The sequence below is a fragment of the Pteropus alecto genome, unplaced genomic scaffold (assembly GCF_000325575.1).
Source record: "Pteropus alecto unplaced genomic scaffold, ASM32557v1 scaffold125, whole genome shotgun sequence".
NCBI lineage: Eukaryota > Metazoa > Chordata > Mammalia > Chiroptera > Pteropodidae > Pteropus > Pteropus alecto.
This window is the reverse complement of record NW_006436888.1, coordinates 6,368,525-6,380,743: the sequence shown is the minus strand read 5'-3', so window position 1 is coordinate 6,380,743 and position 12,219 is coordinate 6,368,525. Positions and strand designations below refer to the sequence as shown.

The window sequence follows — 12,219 nt, the reverse complement described above, 5'->3', positions numbered from 1 at the left end:
GGAGGCCAATCCTTTATCGTAAATATAGATATACTCCTATCAGTTCTGTTTCTCTGGAGAACCCAGACTTGCAGAGGATGCTTCGAGAAAGGCCCCTCCCCCATTTCCCACCACAGGCTTCTAGCTGGGAGCAGCCCAGCTGGGTAGGAAGAAGTTTAACTTCGATGAACCCTGTCACACAGGGAGGCCCCTGTAGACTCAAAGTGACCAGAGTACTTGGTATTTAACAGTACGGGCAGGTCCCATAGCTGTCAGAGATTTCACCAGGGGCGGGGGGGGCAGGGCCGAGAAGACACCAGGGAGTATTGAATGGGCTCTGGAGAGTAGAAAAGGTTTCACCCCAGCGCACCCGCAAACCCTATCTGCACCACACCCCGGTTTCGCCAACGTGGCGTGTGACGGTGCAGTTGGAGTTTTTAGATAGAGCCCGATATGTTTTTCCCAAGACCCTTCTCCCAAACACTGAGCTCCTTGTACAGCACAGTCCCACGTGGAAGAAATGCCTTCAGCTTTTCCAGCATCGAAGGGAGCTTCCAGGAGCAGAGAATGACATGATTCCTTTTTAAACGCGCTTGAAAAGCAACTCCTTTCGAGGCGATGTCATTTTCCACCCTGCGAGGATCCTGCTGGAACCGGCATGGCTGCATCGAACCGAGTTCCAAGTCGCGTCTCGGTCTCGGCGGGTGAGAGATGAGCTGGGTCTTTGCAGCAGACAGCGTGTTGAAAACCAGCAGACCAGGAGTAGCTGACTTTTATCTGTCTCCGCCGCGTTCCCAGGAATCCTGCGGGGGTTTCCGGCCGCGTGGGAAGCGTCGGCCTGCGCCCGGAGGTGCAGGAAGAGGGAGACTGGGCAACGTCTGCTTTGCTCCCACTGCCCTCATGTCGCTTGCTGTCCGGTCTGTCCAAGTTCTCCTGGCCCCCGTGCCCAGGCAGGCTAGACCCAGCCAGGATATTTATAGTGCTGGTACAGGACTGGGCAGCTAGTGGGAGCAGATGTTTTCTGATAGGGAGAAAGGAAGCTATTTATACTGGGAGTTGGATGAAAATTAGCCAGAGGGGAGGCTGCAGCCATAGTTGACATTCCTGTCCTCCCGACACTGGGGAAAATTCTCCAGGTGCGCAGGTGAAAATATTCTCACCCTCGCCGCCTAGACAGGTCAACCCAGCAGACGCTGACTGAGGGCCAGGTGCTGGGTGGGCACGGAGACGAATAAGACAAGGTCTCTCCCCCTCTTCGTTACAGCCCAGGAGACCTCATGAAAATGGAGACGATGACCCGGTCCACCCCTGCCAGCTGAGAGCACCATGGGAATGCCAACAGGGTGGAGATGATGGAGCTGCGGGGCCTAGGGCAGCAGCGTATGGGGTGGGGACGGTGAGGGGGCAGGGGTGCAGAGGTCACGGGTGCCCACAAGGCCAGTGGGCGCTAACCTGTCCTGGAAGGATGGCGGACCTCATGAAAATGGAGACGATGACCCGGTCCACCCCTGCCAGCTGAGAGCGCCATGGGAATGCCAACAGGGTGGAGATGATGGAGCTGCGGGGCCTAGGGCAGCAGCGTATGGGGTGGGGATGGTGAGGGGGCAGGGGTGCAGAGGTCACGGGTGCCCACAAGGCCAGTGGGCGCTAACCTGTCCTGGAAGGAGGATGGCAGGGAAGGTCCAGGTGAGACGCCATCAGGGCAGCGGCAATGGAACTCAGGGTGGGGAGGCGCCGCAGCCCGCCTGAGGCATTCTGGGAACATCCAGGAAGCAGACGTGGTCTGAGGCTAGGGGAGCTTCCCGAGGATTTCGGAGGAGGGGGCTGCCCAGGTGAGCTGGGGCCGGGCTGTGAAGGGCCATCATCCGTGATTGGGAATGTGCACTTATGCGGACTCGGCCTTCAGACAGAGGAGCAGACAGAGCTGTCTAGGAAGAGAAGCGATAGTTATCTCAGGGAGCGATGGGAACTGTGGCTCTGTAAGCGAGTTCCCCCAGAGGCTCTGGTGTCCTGCGGAACCGCAGCTGGCACCCGGTCGGTGCTTCGTACATGCGTGTGGAAAGAGCAGATTCGGAGCTGCATTCCTGGCTGCAGGTGGCAGGCGAACCATCCACGGGATGAGTCCAGGTGGACTAAGTGGGTGTCAGATGGCAGGCGGAGGCACCGTCTCCCTCCAGCATCCTTGGCGGGTCTCCATCCTCCCCGAGGTTTCATCGGATCAACCCGTCTCCTGGCCGCTGCTCACCCCGCAGTCCAGGTCCTGCCGTGTCCCCTGCTCCGGTTCTGCCTGTGGCTTTACCTCCACCTCAGCATCAACCCCAGTGTGGGTGCAGCCTCGGCCTCGCTCCTCTGATTTGAAAACCAAGTAATAATAATAATAATAATTAATAATAGTAATAATAATAATAAAAGTTGTTTCTGTGTATTCTCGCTGAGGGTTTGGGGAGATGGAGCAAGTTTACGAATGTAAACAACCTAAAACTAAATATGAGCCTTTTCGTTTTTCTTAAATATCCTTAAGCCATTTTTGCCAACTCGATTCCGGCCTTCGCCCTACTTCTTACCTCTTTCTCTGCTTCTAGGCTCTTCCCCCTTCTGTCTCGCCAAATGCCTATTCTGTAATGATACAGAACAGTTTGTCGTTTGGGGGCTTGGTTTGATTTTCTGGTCTCCTACCTCTGAGGACCTCACCTCTCGCCCCTTAGCCGAGTACTTTCCTAAACAAAGACCTTTTGTTCCCTAAGAAGAACGCTGGTTCCATACGGTAAGAAAATCACCGTTCCCCCACCACGGCGGTACGGAGCAGCCGTGCGATTGCGTTTAGACTTGGCACCGCAGGGGACGAGAAAAATAAGTATGATCTTTGGGACGAACACTGGAGAACAAACAGTCTTTGCTCCACCAAACTCTTTCGGGCTCCTGAACCTTCTCTTAGGTCCGTCTGTGCCCTTCTCTGGAAAAGCCAGATTTAGCGAGAACCAGCTTCAGCAAGAACTCCTCACCTCAAGCTCTGATCCAGTCCCTCGTCCACCGTCGCCCAGGGGACGGCTGACCACCCTGGCCTGCCTTCGGCAAGAATCCTGGTAGGTCAGTTTAGCCAGAACCCCCTAACCTCTGATGTTTCCTCTTAGAAATTTCCCACCATGGACCCCCACGCCCTGCACCTGCGCTATAAATTTCCACTCGCCAGAGCTGTATGGGGAGTCGAGTCCACTCTCTCTCCTTCACGGCAAGATCCCATTGCTGTGTCCCCACAGCTGTTGCCATGGCCCCCGGTGAGTACAGTCTGCCTTACCATCTTTGACAAGTGTCGCTGAATCGTTTTTTTCTTTCCCAGGAAAAAAGCCTTAACCCAGGGCACTGCGATTTGGTGTTTAACTTCTTGCTCGCCGGGCGGCTGCACTCTGTGTGGAAAGACAGAGATGAAACGTGTCTGTGTGGGCTGGGAGCAGACAGGACAGGAAGAAAGCTCTTCCAGATGACCTTATAAGGCGAGGAGTAACACTCCTGGGCAAGTAAGTGAGTTTCAGAGATGCGCCTGCTGGAGGTCAGAGCGGGAGGGATCATAGGGTGAGCGTCGGGGGCGAGGAGGTTAGGGGGACGGCGATGATAAAATGAGGGAGATAGGAAAGGAAGCCGTCGAGGGGAAGGATAAAATAAATACAAATGTTCAGGGGATGAGGAAGCGGACACCGAGAGGCACCCATCTGGGCTGAGCTTGTCTTATGAGCCGTGGACGAGAAGAGCCAGGCAGACCCATGGCCCAGGCGGCGGAGAGAGATCTGGACCAGCAGACATGGACTCCTCTCAGCAGAGAGCCTTTCCATGGACAGCCACCTCCCTCTTCAGTCCCAGGTGGGTGTCACGCGCACACTGGACCTTGTCCTCCTGCAAGGATTGGGAACTTGCTGAAAAGTTCCGGCGTGTTCCTGACCCTTACGTGTTCGATTCAAATTCTTGGTTGTTTCTTGGGATGCTTCAAAGGTTTGCAGCATCAATCTAGACCTTTCCCCGTCACGTGTCTGTTTCTGCCCCATGTCCATTTGGCTTGGTCAGGGGTTAGTGGAGGAAGCTGGGAAATGAGAGAGCTGGATGCTCCAAGGGCGACGAGGCGGTTTGGTTCAAGTGTCCTTGTGAAATGCAATGTCAAGTCCCACCAGAGGCCCGAGGTGGAGGAGGGAAGGTGGGTGAGAGGGAGGCCCCAGGTCTTCAGGGCTGCGACCTGAGGACATGGTCACAGACAAGCCGTGAAACAAGAAAACACAAGGACAAAGGCGGGGAGTTTTTACAAAGCTAAACCTCCTCCATTTAAAGGCCATTTGCCGGTCATTTATTGTGAGATTAAGTAATTCCATGGGAAGAGCCTTCTTTTTAAAAAATGATTAGAATAGTACGTGGCCGTTGTCCTTAAAGTTTTTACTTGGCAAAATGAGAAGCTGGAAACACTAAGTCCTTCCAATTAAAAAGGAGAAAAAACGGCTGGCCCCAGAAAGCCATGAACCTGAGGGTCACCCAGGGCCAAGTGTGCACCGCTCCGGCGCCTGTTTGCCCACGACGCCCACTGAGTGAGGCTCCCATACGGGCCGGGAGGCCAAGGTGGGGAACAAGGAGTTTTTCTGACCTTTCTAGCACTGAGAACGAGCCAAGCATCACGCTCTCTGTCACCTCCCCACCCCCACCATAACGCATGAAACCTCCGTGGCGAAAATGTCCAAGGGCAAAAACTTGCCCAGACCAGGCTGAAGGACCCCGCGGGCACAGAGGGCTGCCCCATCGTGGTGGCCGGAACACAGGTCCCCAGGGGTCAAAAGGCCAAGCTGACCCTTAGAGGCCCCCAAAGAAACCAGAGATGCTTCTGAGATCCAGGCCTCCCCCTGCCCCTTCCCGGCTTCCAGCAGTGGCCTGGGGGCTGGGCAATTAACGTATGGAGATTGTGAGACCTTCCGCCCTCCTCTGCCACGCCCCCCACCCCGCCCCGTGTCCCAGGCTCCCTGGAGCATGAGGGTGGGGGCCTGGGTGGGGAAGCTGCCGGCACCATGGGCGATGTGGAGCCCGGTGTGGCCGGGAGCCTGTCGCTGGTGGGACCAGCCACGGGTAGGGAGGCACGGCGAGACTGGCCACCGCGGAACTTGGCGGCAACACAGACCCACGCGCCAAGGCGGTGGGCGGCTCTAGGATGTGGCTTCTGCAGCGCGAGGGTGAACCCTGCACCTGCCCGCGGAACTGGCCGGACGGGACCACACCCATCTGCATCCTTGTGACCTTCGCACACGCGTGCGCTCACACAGGTGCACACGCACACCACTGTGTGGCATGACCCCCTCCGCCCTTGCTCACCTGGCAGGAGAGCTGGAATCCCTGTCTGATGGAGTGGAGGGGGAGAGGGGCTTCACCTCTCACCCCCTCAGGACTCCCGGGGTGGCTCCCCCAAATATCTGAGCAGCTTTCCCTCATGGAGCCCCGTGGACAGGGAGAGCTGTGACGATGGAAGGGCTGTCCCTGGACAACCCTCCCTAGTACGCGTGGCACATGGCCCAACCTCCGCGTGGCCGAGGGCGTCCGTCGTGGTCTCCTTACGATGACCAACAGTCACCAAGAAGGAAAAATGTCTTGGGGCAGCTCCGCGGCATGGCAGCTGCACCCTGGATTAACAGGGTCTGTTTAGACAGACCCTTTTTAGAGAAAGGCTTCATTTTGTCAGACCTACTTTCTCAGAATCTCTTCGCCACTCAAGGCCCCCAGTGGGACTGATGCTCTCGTTGGAAAAGGAGGAAATCATTTGTGAGTCATAAAATGGAATGGAAACCAAAATGGAAACCAAGAAGGAAACTCAGTTTGCCGTCTCCCGTTGTCGTGCAGTACAAAAGTTAGTTATTTGATCAAAGAGCCCTTGTCAGGCCAGCTGTGTTTTTCTCATAAAATCGTCAGGCCACCAACGGGAAACCGCGATGCCTACAGGTCGTCGGCCGCCCGGCGGGACTGCGAGCATCTGGAAGGCTCACCCATCCGCTCGCTCGCCGGAGGTTTGAACTTTGGAAGCGAGCCCCGGAGAGCGGTAGAGGAGGAGTGTGGCGCCCTCTGGCGGGAGCGGGTCAGCGCGCCCGCGTCGGCTTCCACCTGCCGTGCACCGGGGCCTCCTTCTCCAGCGGCCGACCCGCTTCCCATCTTCGTGCAAAAGTCGAGATTCAGAGCTTTGCGCGAGGACTTCGGCGTCCGCGCCTTTGCGCAACACGGAGCTGATGTGGTTCGATCTTGGAAGAGCTCGTTTAGATTTTGGTCGGGTGGGGAAGGAGGTATTTAGCCCAGTGAGAGACGCATAGACCGGTGAGGGGCTAAGATCACAGGAAGCCAGACGGCCTAAGGGGCTCAGGTCTCGTGGGCCCAAGACGCTGCCCACAGGACCCAGTGAAGGAAGCCATAGCACATCCTGGCCGGCCATCGTGGCCTGGGGTTTTCCTCCCGGGTAAAGACTGGGCAGATATCAGGAAACCTCCAAGAACCAAGCATCTCTGTCCATCTGGGATAAAAGTATTTGTCCGATACGATTATAAAAAGTCCCAGGGAAGATTAGAAACAGATGCCACACATTTGTAAAAGGGCCTGGTCTTGGAACGACCCAACACCAGAACTTGTCTTCTGGGTCAAGTGGAAGTTTGTGAAAGGCGAAAGAAGGTGGGTCTGTTCTTTCCAGGCCCGACCTGAATGAAGCCTAGAGGAAGCGAGTTCTGGACGCAGCCCGGATGCTGCAGGAGCCTCTCCAGGCTCAGAGCTACACGCCTGGTGTTTCCAGGCCCCAGACTGAGATTCTACGCAGGGCAAAGGACTCGATTCCCACGAATAACATCTGTCTCTGTGTCGCGCTCATAAGGGGCACTCTGGGCGTGAGCCCAGAGTCACCAGGGATCCAAAAGGAATTTCTCTCTCCGCCATATGCGTTATTCAGGTGGTGGGAGCCTCCTAGCATTCTGAAATTCCTCGGAGGGATCGGCTACAGACTCCTGGAATTAGGCAAGTGAGCTTGGACACACCCTGACACCTGGGGGCGGCCGTGCTCCCATCACCTGCAGAGCGTCCTCGAGGCTGGGCACTCCCAAAGGCCCAGCAGGGACCCCGAGAAAGAGTTCTGTCTTTTGCGTCTGCCTCTTTCACTTACCGTAAGAGTATCGAGGTTCATCAGCACTTCATTTTTTTTTTTATATATCTGAATAATTTTTCATTCTGTGGCTACATCACATCTTATTTATCTATTCACCAATTTCTGGCCATTTGGGTTGTTTCCACTTTTTGGCTGTTACGAAAAATGCTGCTGTGAACATTCGTGAATGTGATTTGTTTACACATGTGTTTTCATTTCTCATGGGCGGATTTCAGGGAGTGGAATTGCTGGATCATATGGAACTCCAGGTTTAACCTTCCCAGGAACTGCAGACAACGCTCCACCCCTATTCACTTCTCAGGGGTCCTAAGAATCGGTCAGTCGAATTTGACAAAACAATAGCAGAATCACCGATCTTTGCAAAGAGATTCTAAACAAGTAGTAGGGTTAAATCTCAATTTTAGCTAACCAGCTACTTTAGTTAGATGCAATTAATGATAATAATTTTTAAAATCCCATTTGTTTTAACTTTTGTTGGGAAGTCTTCTAACTCAAGTTAACACATTACGGTTGCATCCCTCAGGAGGAAGGGAATAGGGAGGAGCATTTGCCTTTCCTTGGCCGTCAGCACGCATGGTCTTCAGTGGTCATCCACCCATTCACGAACACTCATCAAAGGACAGGTGCACGTCAGCCCTCGGCCTAGGTACTCCAGATCCACAGGGGCCCAAGAGAGACACTGCGTTTGTCATGCACCAAGTGCTAGCGTAGGAGAGAGTCAGACGAAACTGCCAAAACGGTTGCTTTGTAGATAACAGAGAGACTGAGAGAATATAATGAAGGTGTTGGGGCCGCTTTGGACTGGGTGATCGGGGAACCCCTCTACGAGAAGGTGCACTAACTCGGCAGTTTAAAACAACACTCATTTATTCGCTCATGATTCTGTAGGTCTGAAGTCTGGGTGGGCCCATGCTCAGGGTCTCATATGGCCAACATCAAGGCGTTGGCCAGGCTAGGGTCTTACCTGGAAGCTCTCAGAAAGAATTCGTTTCCAAGGTCTTTCAAGCTGCTCACAGAATCCAGTTTCTTGCAGCTGGAAGACTGTCAGTCTGTGTGGGCTGCTGCGACAGAATATTGTAGACTGGGTAGTTTAAACGACAAATACTTATTTCCCACAGTTTTGGAGTATGAGAAGTCCAAAAATCAGGGCGCCGGCAGGTTTGATGTCTGGTGAGAACCCGCTTCCAGGTTCGTAGACGCCATCTCCCCTGTGTCTTCACACGAGAGAAGGGGGACAGGGCTCTCCAGGATCTCTTTTATAAGGGCACTCATCCCTTCATGGGGCCTCCATCTCATCACCTCCCCAAGACCCCACCACCCCAAACACCATCACGCTCAGGGTTAGTTTTCGACATATGAGTTTGGGGGACACAAACGTTCAGTCTACAGCAAGGACCGAGGTCCCATCCTCTTGCTGGCAGTCAGCAGGGCGTTGCCCTCAGCCACTCGGGGCACCCGCATTCCTTCTCGCCTGGTCCTGCCACCTCCAAAGCAACAATTCGGTCCTTCTCACACACTGCACCCCTTGACTTCTTCCGCCACCAGCCAGACAAAGCTCTGGCCACGCGAGACCCTGAGGGCTTGTGTCTTCCTATCATAAGGTCAACAGCTCTCGTACGACATGACACAACCACAGGAGCGATGCCTCACCATCGTCCCAGGTTCATGGGGCTGTCGGAAAGCAGGTGACGTGGGAGATGGGCCTGAGAGGCGGTGGGCAAGCATGGAAGAACCTCTCGACCCCGCGGGTCCTGGTAGACATCTGTGAACAGGATGGAGCTGGAAGGGTACCAGGCCCAGGACACTCGGAGGAGACTGTTTTCTTGAATTAAATCCCTGAAATTGCTTTTCAAAAATAGTTTGATTAAGATATAATGTATAACTGACATGTGATAAAAAGCACATACAATTTGATCATTTTTGATATACGTGTACATCCATAAAAACATCTCCACCATCCAGATAACGAACATATCCATCACTCCCCAAAATTTCCCAGCCCCTTTGTCATCTCATTGTCCCATCCCTTCCACTCCCTCATCCCCAGGCAACCACTGATCTACTTTCTGTCACCGCAGATTAGCTTGCATTTTTCTGGTTTTACGTGAATGCAATCATACGGTATCGTTACGGGATGAATTGTGTCCCTCCCAAAAATTCATATTTTGAAGTCCTGACCCCCAGGACCTCAGAATGTGACTGTATTTGGACATAGGGGCCTTTCAAGAGGTGATTAAGTTAAAATGAGATCACTAGGGTGAGTCCTAATCCAATCTGACTGGTGTCCTTATGAGAAGAGGAGACAGGACACAGACACACAGGGAGGCTTGACCGTGCGAAGCCGCCCGTGAAGATCCATCTACAAGCTGAAGAGAGAGCCCGCAAGAGAAAGCAGACCAGCTGACCCCTCGATCCCCGACTCCCAGACTCCAGAGCTGTGAAAAAACAAATTTCTGTTGTTTAAGCCAGCCAGTCTGTGGCACTTTATTATGGCAGCCCCAGAAAACTAATACAATGATGTCCTTTTTTTTTTTTTTTTGACTTCTTTCATTAAAAAAAAAACATTCAAATATAAGTCTTTGTAAGAATGTATATATTTCCTTTTCTTCTGGGTAAACATTTAAGAGTAGCATGGCTCGGTCATACGGCAGTTGAATATTTAACTTTCCTAAAAGCCGCCCTACTGTTTTCCAGAATGGTTGGACCGGCTCCCATTTCCACCAGCGAGGCGTGGGGCTTCCGGTTGCTTCACGTCTTTGCCAACACTTAGCACGGTCCCTCGTTCTCATTCTAATAGGGACGTAGCAATATCTCACTGTGGTTTCAACGTGCCTTTCCTTAATGACCAATGATGTTAGCATTTTCTTAGATGCTTATTGGCCCTCCAAAAAGAAATATATGAGCTTATCAAATAAAATAAGCATCTGTCTGTTTGTTCAAATATGTGGCCCATTTTTAAGTGGGTTATGTTTTCTTTTTATGAACATTTTAGCGTTCTTTATTTTTTAAATACAACTCCTTTATCAGACACATGGTTTGTAACTATATTATGGCAGTCTGTGGTTTGTCTTCAGTCTCTTAACAATGTGTTTAAAAAAAAAAATAGAAGTTTCTCATTTGAATTAAGTCCAATGCTTTGGGTGCCATATTGAAGAAATCTTTACCTGACCCAAGGTTACAAGGCTTTCTCCTATGTTTTCTTCTAAAAGCTTTATTTTTTTTAAGTTTTACATTTAAGTCTGTTTGGGGTTAATATTTTTACATGATGCAAGGTATGGATCAAGGATCTTTTCTGTTTTCTTTTTTTTCTTCTTTTGCATATGAATATTCGGTTGTTCCAGAACATTTGTTGAAATGACTACCCTGTCTTCACTGACTTGCCTTTGAACCTTTGTCGAAAATCTGTTGTCCATATTTATGTCGGTCTATTTCTGGGCTCTCGATTCTGTTCCATTGATCTCTTTGTCTGCCTTTATGCCAACACCACACTGTCTGATTACTGTAGCTTTATAAGTCTTGAAATCAAGGAGTGGGAGACCTTCTCCTTCGCTCCTCATTTTCGAGGTTGTTTTGGCTGTCCTAGGTCCTGTGCGTTTCCATTTTATTTCAGAATCAGTTTGTCAATTTCTATCCTCCCCCCAAAAAAAGCCTGCTGAAAATTTGACTGGGATCGTATTAAAACTATAGATCAACTTGGGGAAAATTGATACCTTCAAGGTATCTTTTTAAATCGAGATATAATTCATATACCATAAAATTTATCCGTTCGAAATGCGCTATTCAGTGGTTTCTGGAATATTCACAAGGTTGTATGGCCATCACCACCAGCAAATTCCAGAACATTTTCATCACCCCAAAAAGAAACCCGGCACCCATTAGCATTACTCCCCAGCCCTTCTTCCCCCGGCCTCTGGCGACCGCTCGTCTACTTTCTGTCTCTATGAATTTGCCTCTTCTGGACATTTCATGTCAGTGGAATCATGCGACATGAGACCTTTTGTGTCTGGCTCCTTTCGCACAACATATTTTCAAGGTTCACCCCGGTCGTGGCAGACATTTTAAAAGTATTGAGTCTACAGCACCCAAATGAATGGATCAACATACAGGACACACTGCAGAAATCACGTTTTAGAATTAAGCCCCCAAAATCAGCTTTTGAAACATACACACACACACACACACACACGTATATGTATATATTTACACATATATATAATTTGCTTATTCTTCTTCAAAGTAAGCCATGTGATTAATTTCCAATTAACTGAGGGGATGGTTCCTTGGGTTTGTAAAATCACTGAACTTTAGAATTGATAGGAAACTTAGAAATTGTAGTCGAGAACTTCCAAACTGGTTGCCCAGAGGCCAACTTGGCAATCGGATGTGTTTGTGTGGTCTATACAGGATGTCCTCAGTATGTGAGCCAACATTTCCGAATTTGAGAGTTTTCGCAAAATTTTTTTTTTTAATCAGACGTCTGGCAGCCCAGGGCTCACCTGCAAGTGGGTGGGTCGAGGAAAGGAGCCTTTCGTCCAGGTCTCCTTGGGCGCCACCACCCCACGGCACCTGTGCACGGCATCTGCCCCCTTCACTGACAGGTTACCTGTCTGGCCTGCAGGCAGCTGAATTTGCATCTCTCCCGGTAGTCCAGTCTGCTCCTTTGAGTTAGAGGCAAATCATGAATGTTGACATTCGATCTCATGCCTTCTCCTCCTCTGTGGACACCCTCTCACCACCGGAGTGACCCCCTCATTCTGACTGGTTTGGGACTTTTCCAGTTTTAGAACATAATATCCTCCAGCCTGGGAAACCCTCCCATCCCAGGCAAACTGGGATGGTTAGCCATCTCACCTCTCACTTCCCCGCACCTAATCACCTACAAAACACACACACACACACACACACACACACACACACACACACACACACACTAAAATAATTTAATTAGTATTGCTTCAAAGTGAGGTTTTGCTGACCTAGGATTTTATCTTTTCTCCAGCCTGCTTGCTGGGTCAGACAACTATTTAGCTGTCGCCATCCTTAGTTTCTTTCTCCAAGAGGCATGCTGTGCCATTCTTAATGGC

General features: G+C 51.4%; 1 long non-coding RNA gene across 1 annotated transcript; it reads right to left on the bottom strand.

Moving 5' to 3' along the window:
- Positions 1–1,506: 1,506 nt before the first annotated feature.
- LOC112481774 lies at positions 1,507–6,322 on the bottom strand. Its single transcript, XR_003047036.1, has 3 exons — positions 5,317–6,322; positions 3,275–3,383; positions 1,507–2,328 (listed from the first exon to the last, which is right to left on the bottom strand). It is a non-coding gene; the product is annotated as an uncharacterized LOC112481774 (long non-coding RNA).
- Positions 6,323–12,219: the final 5,897 nt, after the last annotated feature.